The sequence below is a fragment of the Tympanuchus pallidicinctus genome, unplaced genomic scaffold (genome assembly GCF_026119805.1).
Source record: "Tympanuchus pallidicinctus isolate F22 unplaced genomic scaffold, pur_lepc_1.0 scaffold1, whole genome shotgun sequence".
Lineage (NCBI taxonomy): Eukaryota > Metazoa > Chordata > Aves > Galliformes > Phasianidae > Tympanuchus > Tympanuchus pallidicinctus.
Window position 1 is genome coordinate 98,822,839 of NW_026294618.1, and position 14,335 is coordinate 98,837,173.

The following is a 14,335-nucleotide window of genomic DNA, read 5'->3' on the forward strand; positions in this document are numbered from 1 at the left end:
TTCCTCATTGAAAGAAGATGATGGAATATAAGGTACTGAGATGAAGAAAATTGAACTAATTATATTTTCTTTTGTCTGTAAGTTTGCTTAAAGTTAATGGAAAAATGAGCATATTTCAGTTTCTCAAAAACATTCCTCGATAATTATTGCAAAATTTCAACCACAGCTAATCTGTTGTATAAGTACTTTCCTTTTTAGCACGGCATTTAAATTCATTGCTAACTTCAAGCAAACATCTAATCCTATTGATTTAAGTAAGCGTCTAAAGCTACCTAAATGCATTGCAGATTGCAGATGGAGTTAAGATTTCGGATCTGAATTCCAAGAAGAATTTGAATGTATCACCTTTAATCACATCAGTAGCTTCTTTAGCTTCAATAGGATTTGTTTATCTGCTTAATTAGGTATAGACTGAAGCATTTTAGATAATACACGTTCAGAAATATCTGGAGAAAATAGCATATAACTTCTACTACTATAAAGCAGTTAACTGTAAACTTACATCCTGAACTACTGTATAGTATAATATAGTATAGGAATTAGTAAATGAGTGTGTTCACAAATGTGTTTTTTAAATAAATACTGTTCATTTTATTGAGGAACATACTTCATGCACAGCTGAGCTTTAACGATAGTGATTTTTGTTATACTGTTGTATGGAAACTGTTGAGTCATGGCATGAACCACTGATTGAGCACCTGGGAAAAGGACCCAATCAGCCCTGGGAGCACAGGTGAAGGTAATTCAGCTGCGTTACCAGAAGGGGTGAAGCCTGGCTGCACCTCTCTTAAACCTCATTTAAGGGCTGACTGCCACAGGAGAAGGATCTCTTTCTGGAGGTCCCTCCTTGGTGAAGTTTTTCTTTCAAACCAAGGCTATTTGGATACAGGTGAGCAATTTTCTTCCCTTCCTTTATAGTACTTCTCTAGCGTGTTGGTCCTTCTGTTATCACGCCTTTATTGTATCACTTTTCCTATCATATTGATCTGTTCAATTACTACAACAAAAAAAAAAAAAAAAAAAAAAAAACACCTTACACTCTTTAACTCTGTATGGTAATTATTCATTCTTCCTATGTTTATACTGTGTTCTCCCTTTTACCAAAAAAGAGTAATGGTCTCTCGATACCTGCATCAACAGTTAACTGAGTGTTGATCTCTGTAATCAGTCATTACTGCAGTCTAGTAGCTAAAAAAAGCTTTGCACAATGAAGGAAAAAAAAAAAAAAAAAAAAAAAAAAAAAAAAAAAAAAAAAAAAAAAACCTGTACCAAACCTCCAAATACAACATAGAACAAGAGAAATATGGCACTTACAGGCTGTTAATTACAGCTGTGTTTTGTTGGAATGAATTTGTTAATTTCTCCAATATGACTTCTTTATAGTTAAACAAAACAGCTCTTAATTTGGGTACCAAATATGGTTTTCATACTAATTATAGAAACTCTCTTCTAAATTCAGTCCGGCCCTATCTAGTGGTGTTTATTACCGTTATACTGTGATAAAACAGATTTGTCAGTACAATTTTATTTGGAATCAAGGCTGTTTGCTTTGCTTTAAAGCCCTTGTCTGTAAGTATTCTGATGTTAAAATGGTTTTGTCCCTTGTGGGAGAGGGGGAAAGATATCCATGCTGCATTTAAATCAATTTACAGCTTCTATGTGCTAGGTTGATACAATTGCCTGCCAGACTCTTCCTGTCTATTCCTCTTTTAATTGGTCTTTGCTGTCCATGAAACCAAAAGTGTTTCCCCCAGGTTAAACTTTGAGCTGGAAATTTCAGGAATCTGTGCTTAGTTTTGTGAGGGTGCAGAGCCAGATGTCATTGTGACTTTCGCTAGCTTATTTTGGAGGCTTCTTAAGGTCTTTAATAGACTTCAGTTGTAAGCTCTGTCATCGGGAAAAGATAGTGACTGAGAAAGGAGAGGGTGCATACTGCCATACAGGATGGACCAGGTGCTGAGCACCCTGATCAAGTTGTAGGTGTAGATGATCTTTAAAGGTCCTTTCCAACTCAAATGTTTCCATGATTTTTCTAATAATTATCTTCCCACACTGTTTAGAGCAATTAAATTTCCATATGACAGTACTCCTCCAGAAAATGAGGTTATTGTGGTGGGCTACTTTTTTTAAGAAAAAAACAAACATGCTATTTACATAAAGGGTGGACTTATTAAAAACACTGTGTCCTTTGAATTAAGTAAATTGGTTTTAAGTATGGTAATTTCATTCCAGTGTATACCTGAGAGGTTTCAAAGTCCATGACAGCAAATTGTCAACAACATGCTTTCTGGAAACAATAGGGACATTACCTTGTTTGCAAGAGTGCTCATGAGCTGGCAGTACGTGTGGACACGTAGCTCTGGTTACAGCAAATAGCTGTAAATGCAAAGGGAAATGGGATTTGAGCAGCCAGAAATAACTGCAGCCACTGTTGCTGGACTTAGAAGTAAGTCCATTTGCAAGCAAGCAGGCGTTTATTGGATGATATTAGTCACAGATTGGGATGGAGCAGGCTGAGAAAACAGTCACAGCCTGTGTGGCTGCATCAGCTTTTTCAGGCCGCAGGGGCCCAGCTGCTGCTGAAGGTGCCCTCCAGTGTGGAGGAATGGGTAGGTTTTACAGAGCAGCTGCTGCACGCTCACTGCCATTTTCCAGTCACTCTTCTATCTTTCAATGGACATGAAAGTTCAGTTGCTGCCAAAAGTAGAGCAGATTGCTTCATTTGACAGATCTAGTGGTTCCAGTACAGTGCCAGCACCTCACAGAAACCAGGCTTTGCAGAAACGTGCGTGGGCTGGTTTGGCATTCAGGGAGGGCCAGGACTCAGGGAAATGCTTATGGTCCCTTATGATGTCCCCACAGAGCTGTTCTTGCTGTCACCCCTGCTAGGTCCTGAGTTTAGTACTCTGACAAAGAGGTGGGTTGGCACAAAGTAGGACCCAGGCTCGGTTTTGAGTCCTTAAGGCAGTGAGCAGGTTGTAGGCAGGCTGTGTTACAGAACTGTAGGCCTTGGAAAGGACCTGAGGAGAAAACAGTACTGGTTTTCTGTTGTTTTCTGCTCCCCATCTCCATTGGTATTCCTCTGCTAGCAGTGAAGAGGTCTAGGAATTTAATTAGGAGTTAATTGTTTCTTTAAAACTTTAACTGCCTGTTCCACACACCGGAGAGGAGAAGCTCATTTCTATTGATGTGCTTGGATAGGGAGGCAAGGCCTGAAAGCCAGGCAGCTGAATCCCACAGGGATTAAACTCGTTTCACAATGACACCAATATCATTAACTTTCCGGAAATCCAGATATCAGAGATTTTTACCAGAAAACTTTGACCAGACAAGCTCCAGCACATAATGTCAAACCTTAACAAAATAATTAACTCGGAGACCAGCTTCCCTGGAAAGCCCCACCCTCTCCACCAGTTTTTTTGGGGGGCTTGCAGGTGAGTTTAATGCCTCACTAATTACAGCTGGAGAGGTAGCAGACATTTTACCACTGTCTATCAGTCCCACCGGGCAGAAAGGTTTTTCCTGCTAGAAAACTGAGCTTGCTGTAGTTACAATGCCAGGTCAGCTAATTGTACAGAGATTTTTCTTTAGGTTTCAGTGTTTCTAGGAACCAGTGCAGAGGCACATTGCTGCGGAATTTAAAGGCATCCTTTTGATTTATAGGTGAGGTTCAAATCGTAGGACAAGAGCATACTCCAAAAATAAAAGCAGACTTTGGCTCATGCTGTCCAGCAAATTCCTATATGAAAGCAGGAGGATTTCAGGTAATTAATCCATTTAAATCTCAGTTTGTTGAAGGATGGTGCTTGGAGAAAGAGAATTTATGCCTAGCTCTTCTGAAAGCATTATGTTAAGTTGCAGGCCCCTTTTAGGGGATCTTACAGAATGCAGGTAACACAAATGTGAGTCATTACTTAGACCAGTTTCTCATCTGTTTGTATGGCTTTCTGTAAGTAAGGATTGCGGGATGTGGCTTGAAGTTAGGTCTATGCCTAGATCAGCAAGTATCAATCAGTAGGAGCAAAGCAGTTGGGGCTGAAGAGCTGAGCTCCCTGTTGTATTTCAAGGTGTTCTTTGAATTGGTTGTGGTTTGGCCATAAGGCTGGGTGCTGTTAAGTTAAGCTACATTAAAGGCATTCATGGAGCTGATTTTATTTATGTCAGTCTGGGAAGTGTGTAGTCTGCTCAGGCAGAGTTATCTGAAGTTGATGGTAGTGTAGTAATGGGAACTACTGAACCTGGAGTTGCTTCAGAACTGTATTTCCAATTTCTAACAAAACCATTACTGTTGCAGTGCTCTTCGTGCTTTATTATACATCAGTGTACTTTTAACTCTTTAAAAATAGCTTAGCTGTATTATAATATGAAGTACCAAGTGCCAGATGGCAATTGCTACTATGCATCCTGATACTTTTTCAAGACTCTGTCTTTGCCACTCTGACCTTGATTTTTTTTTTTTTTTTTTTTTTTTTTTTTTTTTTTTTATTTTTTACCACTCTCCTTTCTTAGTTTCCTTGCATGGGTTAAGAAGAACATGGAAGTATTGTGAGATATAGGCTATATGAGGAATCCATGTTTCTGACACTGAGGTCACTAGTCACTTATAAACTGGTGACTTGTAGAAATATATTGTGGTTTCCTCATCAATTGTAGAAATATTTTGTAGACCCCAGACAAAGCTGGGACTGACAGAGCTCTATAAGGAAGAAGGTGTTGATCTAGGAGAAATGGTTGCAGCAGGGCAGGATTTGGCCACTCCTGTGAGTGGCAGAACTGAACTGAACAGCCCCAGCCTTGGGGAACTTGACATCGGGGTTTTAGGACACAGATACAGTTTTAATGAAAGTTTTGATGGTCTTCTCTAACCCAATACTCACTCAAATCAATTCTTTCTGGTAAAGAAGTTAATATTAATCAGTTTCAAACTTAGTCAGTGTTAAGAATATTAAAAGAAACCTCAAGAGATTAAACTACTCTTGGAGATATTCACTTGTGTTCTTTGCAGGCAGGAGAACTTAAATTTCTTTAAGAATGAAACTTCACTGCTGCTTTTTAAGTATGGAGTGATTGCACTTTCCTCTAGCATACTTTATGTTATTATGAACACTTCATATAAGTATTTGGAATAGACATCAGTAATTCTTTTAGATTTCTAAGTGTTAGGCATCAAAAATAGACAATATAGAGTGATGATAAGAGACTTCTAAATCTGAATTTCTGTAAATGAGCGTATTCATGTTTTAGTGACTGCTTTTTTTTTCTGAAGCTCAAAAAATCATTTTAGTAAGAATGAATTATTAAATATAGAAAGAAATATTGGTAAACATAGGCTTCTTCAGAAACAGTTCTGTTTCAGTTGAGAACGGTTAATTTCAGTTAAAAGAATGTCTTTTGAGGTTTTGGTTATTTTTTTTTTTTTTATGATTTCTTGGTAGCACCTGCTGTGACTTAGAAATTCCTGAGACTTTGAGTTCAAAATGAGATGTAGAATCATTGCCAATCTTTCTGAATTTTGATCAGTTACCACACATTGCAGGTCAAGATTTGTATAAGTGAAGTTGCAGGGAAAGTCTGGTACCTGATCTCACATGTTGCTTTTCTGGAGGGCAGCTTTGCCCGTGGGCGTGGGCTGTCCCTGCTGTGCTGCTCTGCAGTCCTTATCCATGCTCCATACTTATCCATGGGAACCATTACTGGGCTCTGCTGCATGCTGTAGAAGTCTCTGCCTCAAAGGCAGCACTTGGTATTAATTTGCACGGTGTTTGGAGCAAAGCTTCCATTAACTTCAGCGCAAGCAGTTTTCATCTGAGAAATGTAAAACTCTGGATATGTTGGCATATTAGAAAATACTCCAAAAGCTGATTGAGAGTCCTGTACAAACAACCTGAATACAGAGTATAGAAAAGCCAACCCAAAGAACATAAAAGAGTCTGATTTCCTGAGATGGACAATAGGCTGTTGTGGAGGCATGACTTACTCCTGTGAAGTCTTTAATAGCTGTTTTTGGTTCAGCAAGAGCGTGAGATGGGAAAGGCCCGATATTGCACAGCAATAGATAACACAGCCTAACAAAATGAGGACAGAACAAACAGGACTCTGCAATTTTCAAAATTGTTTTCAAGTGTTGTAGAGATGCTATGTTGTGGAAGTGGAATAAAAATCTAACAGTGAGACTTGATAACAGGGTTGAACAGCAAAGAGTGATGAATGTCACAAGCAGTAGTAGTAGTTGTAATCACATGAGAAAATAAAGAGGAAAGGAAGAGAAGGAAAGGAGACAACTCTGAATACCTTCATAAACAGCAAGGTTTTTCTTTCCATTGTAAGCGTGTGAGGCCCTCAGTTCTGTGTACATGTTGGGGGTGTTTGCAGTGCATCAATTACTACTGCTAGATGCAGAGCTGTAACAGCCTACGAGTTACAGTGGGGTGGCTCTGATTGCTCTGAGCTTTGCTGTAGGTGAGCTGCTCACACATGGAATTTGATTCATGAAGTCTCATTTTTCTTCAAATGCTTATTGAACACTGTTAGCTTCTTTGCTCAACAGCCACGTTTCTTTACTACTCCCACTATCGTCCACACAGAATTTTTTGAAATGAGAAGTGTTTTTGCCACTGCATATGTTTTCTTTCTTTTTTTCTTGGAGTTTTTATGAGGCTGAGAATGAACAATATCAATTCTCAGTTTAAACATAATGATCCTTCCAGATTCTTAATGAGGCAAGCATTTAGGTTTTAAATAATTAAGAATCAGAGTAACAAATCATTTTAATTGCAGTTTTATAATAATGTGTGAAAGTTCACATGGAAGGTTTGTTTTAAACAAATAATACTGTATTAACACTGTTAGGTCAATCTTTCTGCTGCTACTATGATGTCCATTAATAGCTCTCAAAGTACCTGAACCAGACTACAGAACCTAAGGCTTAATTGAAAGTGAAATGTTAGTGAGAATAAAGGGAGGAAAAAGTCTCTTCTTCCCAGCTTTTTCTCCTGGTTAAAATTCAGATTATTGCCTAGATGAATTGCACCAGTATATTGTTGTTACTGGATTTGAATTTGCCATGTAGAGAATTTGTCTTTATCTGCTCAGTTTATACCAGTGCAAGTCCAATATGGAAGAAGTCATTATTTCCAAAACATCTGAACTGCTGAAACTCTTCTTGCATTCTGTACTAAGCTCATTCACAATGCCCTGTACATACAAGTGTAATTGTAGCCATGCTGGCGTATTCAGAAAGGAAGAAGACAGCCACGTTACAGTAAGCAAGCTTGTCTGAGCTTTCAGACTCCAAGAATAGGAATCTTCTTGTTTGTCCGGCTTTTCACTGAACGAAGCAGAAATGAAAGTAAGTTGATCTTGATTTAACAAAGCTCCAGTTCAAAGCAGAAGTTTGTATCCACCTCCAAACCACTAGCAAACATCAACTGCATCGTACATGTTGACAGTGCTGTGTCAAGTTAGCCCAGGGGTAAGGAATTGATGCAACTTCACAGAAACATTATGTCAGCATAATTCTGTAGGTTTTATTGTCATTATTCACAGTTGGTCCAACAAGGACCTGAGCCCAGCAGTGCGTGTCCGTACCAGTGCAAGTTAGAATTCAGACCTTTATTCTGCCAGGTACAATAGAGAAAACTCTACTTCCTCATATATTTATTCCAGAGAGAACGTTAAAGTTTGATATTTTTTTATGGCGTTGCAGCACAAAGCAGTAGATGTAATCAAAACAGTCTTTCAACTCTTTTTTCTTTTTTTTTTTTTTCTTTAATCATATTAGAGAAATCAGCAGTTCTGTAACAACGATTCTTGAAGGTATATGCACTACTTTGTTACTACAGCAACAAGCAGCACTGACAGCATCAAGCGATAGCCTTTTGCAAGACCAGATCAAAATGAAAATGGCCACAACACATCTGCTGTTTGAGAAGGGAATAGGATTATAAAGTTAACAGGGCAGTTACAATATGGAAAAGTATCTTAATTTTTACAAAAAATAAAAAAGCTTCTGTGGTTCTTCACAAGCCCTTGAGTCAGAACAGGTGTAAACTTGTACCAAATCTTCATCAATTAAGTCAGCCCTTCTTGATCTACTTTGTGCTGTTCCAGTAAGGGATGACCCATCTCTTCTTAAGGGATGGAGATTGCTCTCTAATCAAGGGGTAGCATGTAGCTATTTTCACAGCAGTAGAGAAGGTGGTGTTTATAGCGAGGACAGGACCTCCCTGAGCATCTTGATGCTTTAAAAAAAAAAAAAAAAAAAAAAAAAAAAAAAAAAGTTGTGTAAACTGCTGTGTCTTGGATTGTCTGCTTCCTGACAATAGAGACCTGCTTTGCTTTTTTTCTCTACATCCTTCAGGAGTACATGGGGGAGGGGGGGAAGCATAAAGCATATGGGGGGAAAAAGGGCAATCTCACCTTTCTCTTTCCTCCCTACACTTCATTACTTCTCCCGCCCTCCCTGGAAGAGCCAAGGTCTCTATTCTTGAGCTAAGGCACATTCAGAGTAAATACTGGATTTGAGTTATTTCCAACCCTGATCCCATAAAGACACCTTAATGCAGTCCAGCTTTCAAAAGTACACGGTGAAGTGAGCTATTATGTGCTGAGCTCTTTAGAGAAGCTGACCGTAAGTTCTATTTTATTTACCAAGACCCAGTCTGCGTAGCTTTTGTGATGCAGAAATAGTTTTGTAAATTATACCAATACATTTCCTAGCAGAGAAGCTGCTTATATCGGGCAAAATGAGCTTGTGGCAAGAGATGTTTAAAAGAAATGGGGGATAAAATAACCAGCACTAAGTGTTATATAGGTGTAACCATATCTAATTTAGCTACAATTGCTGATATTGGGGTTTCTTCCCTTCCTACCTCCCTCTCTGTACAGGATGAGAAATGAGCATATGTCTGGAACAATACTGCTTTATCAAGGGCAGCTTCATATTGGCTTTGCTTAAGGAAAAGCAGGGTGAAAGTTAGCAGAGCAGATACGAAAGGCTAAATTGCTGAAATAGAATGCCACTCTGTGTTGTAGTGAGGCCATTGGCTTAAATTGTGTTACAGAAGCTCATTAAAGCTATTATGTATTTACTAAGCCGCTGTAACTACATGGGTGCATGCTCTGAGATTGCCTGAAGAGTTAGGTTTCCTAGCTTAAGTGGTAATGAATGGGGTTGAGTCTCATGCATTTTGCCTTGACTTCAGGGGGAAAAAAAAAAACAGTGATGGAGAGTGATGTCAGCTGAGGAGACAGGTGGTAACTTGTTAAGCCATCATGACTCATCTATGTTAAGTTTTCAGCCTGCATCCTTAGCTGCAGCTAGTTAGACTTCTAGGCAGATAAAGAGCTAATGGCAGAGACTGTGAGAAAAATAACTAGATCTCCAAATACACTTAGCTACTCAAAAACATGCCTGAAAAAATGCTCAGTTAAGAGAGAGCCCTAAATAATTCATTAACTTTTTAAAGTTTTACCCTGCCATTAATTTCTGACTTGCCTGCATATTAAAAAGTATGTAACATATTATTGAATTTCTGACTCTCAGCAAACTGAAACAAACTGGTCAATTCTTTATGTTCTTAAGGAACAGGAAAACAAAGACAGATCTTTTAATTCTCTCAGTCATACAGTTCATCCATGCTTTCTCTGTGCTTTTACATTTTTCCATGTAGAGTGAATGTTCAGGTGTTGAATACCTCCAGCTTTTGTTCATTTATAAAAGTTAACTTGTCACAGTTTAGGGTCATTAGGACCCAAAAAATGAATCAAAAAAAGAATGATTTCTGGAAAATAGGATTAACTTCATTTAAATCTGCTATATATTTAAAAATCTACATTACAAAATCCAGACCAGAGTTTTTTTTATAACTTTTTAATAGAAGCTGCACCTTTTAGAGAACAGTACGTGAGCCATTTTAGATATCTGCATTGGGAAGACCTAAGCTCTGTTCTCCTCTGCTCCCTGGTAGACTGTAGACACATCACATTACAGGTTTTTACTTTGCTCAGTAAAAAAAAATCCTGCTTAATTGTGACAAGACTTTGCATATACCCAATGCTTTCTAGCAAGAGAGTCTTCCAAGATTAACACATAACCCAAGCTGAAGTAGGAAAACAATTATTCTATTTTATCTAAGGTGCAAAAGCTGCGTTACCTGTTCTAGTACATACAGATAGGGATTCCCTTAAACCAAAAAAATGCTAGCCTTATGATTGTCCCCAATTCCCTTGCCACCCTATGGCCAGAATGTGTTTCCCAGAGAACTACCAGCTAACCCAGCAGGTAGCCTGAGGACCCACTTCTCACCCGTTTTAGAAGTTCCTGCCAGTTCCATATCTTAGTCCTTGATCTCTTTCTGATGTTCCTGCTCCTCAACTGTCCTTCCTTGCAGTTCTTATGATGGTGACTGAGGTAAGAGCTGGTTATGCAGCTGGTGCAGAGAGAAATCATTCAATAGCAATATAAAGAGTGCTTAAGCCCAGAAAAAGTGTCCGCACTTGTCAGGTTCTGGCTGAAAAATCATTATTTAGGATCTCTCAGAAGGCCTACTATGGAGCTGGTCACTACATCCAAGTTTCCTGAGCCTTGTTCTTAATTCCCATAAATCTTCTCCTTCCTACATAGTGTGAATATTTGGAAAAATACTGGTATATAGAGGACAAAGGCCATTCTTCTCTTCTGGAGAGTAGCAAGACAATAAAAAAGGCAAGTTTATTTCTTGTATAGTAGAAATGTGAGCATATATAGCCTCAAATCTGAAGTCTGATTTAAACTGGGAAGTTCACAACGCCTTGATCAAAACAAACAACATTTCATTAATTGAGCAGCATCACTAGAATGCACTGAGCTGCCCTTTATCTGATTATGGCACCTTCTGCTTAAGCATTATGGCCTTGGACATATGGGGTTTTACAGATGGGGGGAAAGTAGCACCGACAACACCCCAAGGATACAGGATGCTGTATTGCATTCTGTAGCCTTTTCTTCTCCCTTCTTTTTACAGCTTCTCCCATTCTGAGCTTTAAATATTAAACACTAGAAGCTTTTCTGCGTGCCAGTAAACCTGCAGATAGAAAACAGTATAGGTATGCTTTAGTCAGTTACAACTTTCTTCATTCAGTAAACTGCTATTTTAAGCATACCCATCTCACATGGGTGATGTTTATGGCGTGTGTGCATCCTATCAACAGCGTTTTGGTTGGTTTTGTTAAGTTTAAAGCCTTTCTGCGTTTGTCGAACAACCTTGTTTTTGAGTTATACCTCATTTACTTTGTAGCAGTAACTATTTCTGCTTAGTTTCTGTCTGTAGAAAAGTAGAGTAGATCTAGAAGAACTTTTTACAGTTATAGAGTAAATAAACATTTATTATGCATTTCTTCAAACTTTATGGACTGCTTCGATGTAGTTAGTATACAAGATAATTGTCAAGCTTCTTTTTTTTTGGTTGTTTTTTAAAAAAGAACTTAAGAATTGCTAATAGATATTTTTAGGGAAATGAGAGTCAGTATTTGTCCTTCACTCTTTCCCATAACTTAGGCTATAGGGATAAATGGGTCCAGTGCTTAATGTTTGTGTAATATGATTTGCAATACCCTTTAAACATCCAGTCATTAAAAACCATAAAAAGCAAGTAAGTGAATTTCCACAGTGCTTCCTGGAAGAGGCAGGTGAAAGGTCTTAGATATCTCTCCTAAACGTAGCTCGCTTAGCTGTGATTTTGCTTTCACACTTGTGTAAATGACCAGGAAAAGGATTGAGGACAAAAGATTGGTGCAGATAACAGCATGTGCAGGCCTGAATGATAGAACCATAGAGTGATACGGGTTGGAAGGGACCTTCAAGATCATCTAGTTTCAACCTCCTGCTGTAGGCAGGGCTGCCTCCCCTAGATCGGGTTGCTCTTTGCCTTGTGTGTTAGCAGTGCCTGGGCTTCTGACACTTCATTCTCTTCTTTTCTGGCATCTCCTTGCCCTGCCCACTCTAATCCTATGCTGCCCACTCCTATTGTGTCGAGCTCTTTTGAATCTTTTCACATGCAGGAACTGCAGTGAGATAACCAAGTGAATAGTTTACCAAACACACCTACTCGAAGTCCTAGATATGCATCTTTCCTCACTGCTCCTGAGAGCAGATCTGATTCAGCTGATGAAATAAGCATAAGAACACGTGAGCTCACTGAATTTTGAGACCAATTTTGGCTCCTGTTCTTTCTGCAGCTTCTCATATCTTGACTGATTGATTGATTCATCATTAACAGCCTGAACCTTTGAATGAAACCAGTGGGAGTCTTGCCATTTTACCAGCAAGAACAGACTGCTGCTTAAGTTTCCCACATGAAAGTACAATTCACTAATGTGTAAAAGGGTAAAATAAAATTCAAGAGACTGAGATGGCTGCTCTTAAAGTCAATTTAGTATAGAAAACCTGTACTGAAGCAACTGTTTGCATATAATCAGCAATCTGTGGATGGCTTTTACATTTATTTTTGTGTCAATTTGAGATTCTGACTTCATTTTTTTTCTGTTGATCAGGTGTGTATGAATTTAGGCGTGAATGATTTTTGGTGTTCCTTGAGGACTCCCACAGTCTTTTGCCTCTCCTATGATTGCTCTCCTTTCTCATCCTCTCCACCATCTCATGTGTCACAGTCATCCTTGGGAGCACTGAAGATAGGATGTCCTCCCAGGGAGCCGTCATCAGCACTGCCATTTAACTGTCAGTCCTTGGAGCACCCAGAGAAAGCTGCGTGGTAGGTGCAGCAAGCACTGGGCGAGCTGTACCAGTGTCACAGAAAATATAGTCTGAATCTCCCACCTGTCAGAGAAAGGACCTACCACCAGGCTACTGAGGCAGTCTGACTGGCTGTGGCAAGATAGATTTTTTTTTAACCCATGAAATTCCAGGCTAGGTTTGAATGTAGCAGCACACAAAGGTTCTTAGGAATGCACTTAGTCTCAGATGTTATTCCTCAATGAGCTTCATCATTTCTTGGTCATAATATCAAGGGGAGATATAATTAGATTTATATTTATGTGCTTTTTGCAACATACAGGGTTATTTTCTGTTCATGCTATTACTGCTTTGGGAGTATAAACAAAACTGATGAACACATTATTATACCTTTATGAGGGCAAGTTATTCAATGCATGAATGCTAGTGACACTTTCAGTACTGTGCTCACAATGCTTATTCTGATCATAATGGTTTAAATAATACATGAGCTCATGCATATACATACTGTAGCTCAGCTCTTTCATTAAGAGCCTTGCTAAATTCTCTCGCTAGTCTTCCCCAGTGCTCATGCATTTTCAGGGTGAAAGTCCTTTTCTTTGTCACAGGCAGGTTGCAAAATCTTGCTGAGATATCATTTTAAATTTGTTTGGATCTGCAACCTAGTTTAACAAGGGCAACTTGCAGCCTTTGCTATTCCTCCTGGGGGAAAAGAAGTGAAGCTTATGTGAAGTGTTTCAATGTATGAAAAAGCCATATGAAAGGAAGAGTGGAAAATTGGATTCAGTAATTAAGATTTTTGTGTTGAGACTCCAGTGGTCTCTGTTCAATTCCCCAGAGTTTCTACAGGAGTTTGGGCAAGTCACATCAATCTTTCTAAGCCTCTGTAAAGTAAGGGTAACAGTTTCCTCTTTTCTTCCCACTTTGTCTTATTTGTCTCTAAGTTCTCAGGTACGGATTTCTTTTGAATGTGTTTATACCTTGCCTAGCAAACCATGGCTTTGAATGTATTCAGGGACACTTTTTTTAGTATATACAAACCAAGTATTAGCAAGTAAAATACTTATGAATTTATATCTTCGGTACTCCAGTTCAGGATAGTCACTTTTTAAACAAATATGTTGAAGAATGTGTATTTATAGAGAAAGCTCTTGATCCTAATGTTTTTGGACATAAAAGCAAGATTCTGTGTTGAGCAGGACAGGATCTGTGCATTAAATACAGCTGGCATAGAGGAATGAATCCATCTTTCACGTCTGCTCTTGGCTCTGCATACTTGGGAAGCACTGCAACAGAGAGAGGAGAAATTCTGGATAGAGGCCTGATGTATGGCAACAGAGCAGGAGTTGGAAGTGACAAGAGAGGAATACATGTGGTGGGTCCCTACTGGGAGAATAAGTTGTAGCTGATTTTGTGCTTGTGAAAGAGTGCAGGCTTATGTGGCTCTGGCTTTCTGGAGGGCACCTGCCTGCAGTGTTGGCAGTGCTTCCTGCACTTGAACCTAAACACAAGGCTTTACATAGGAATGGCTGTGAGATTTCTCCTTCCTTCCTGCTAATTTGTGTCTGGTATTTCTGGGGAAATGAAAGTACCTGAAACAAACCA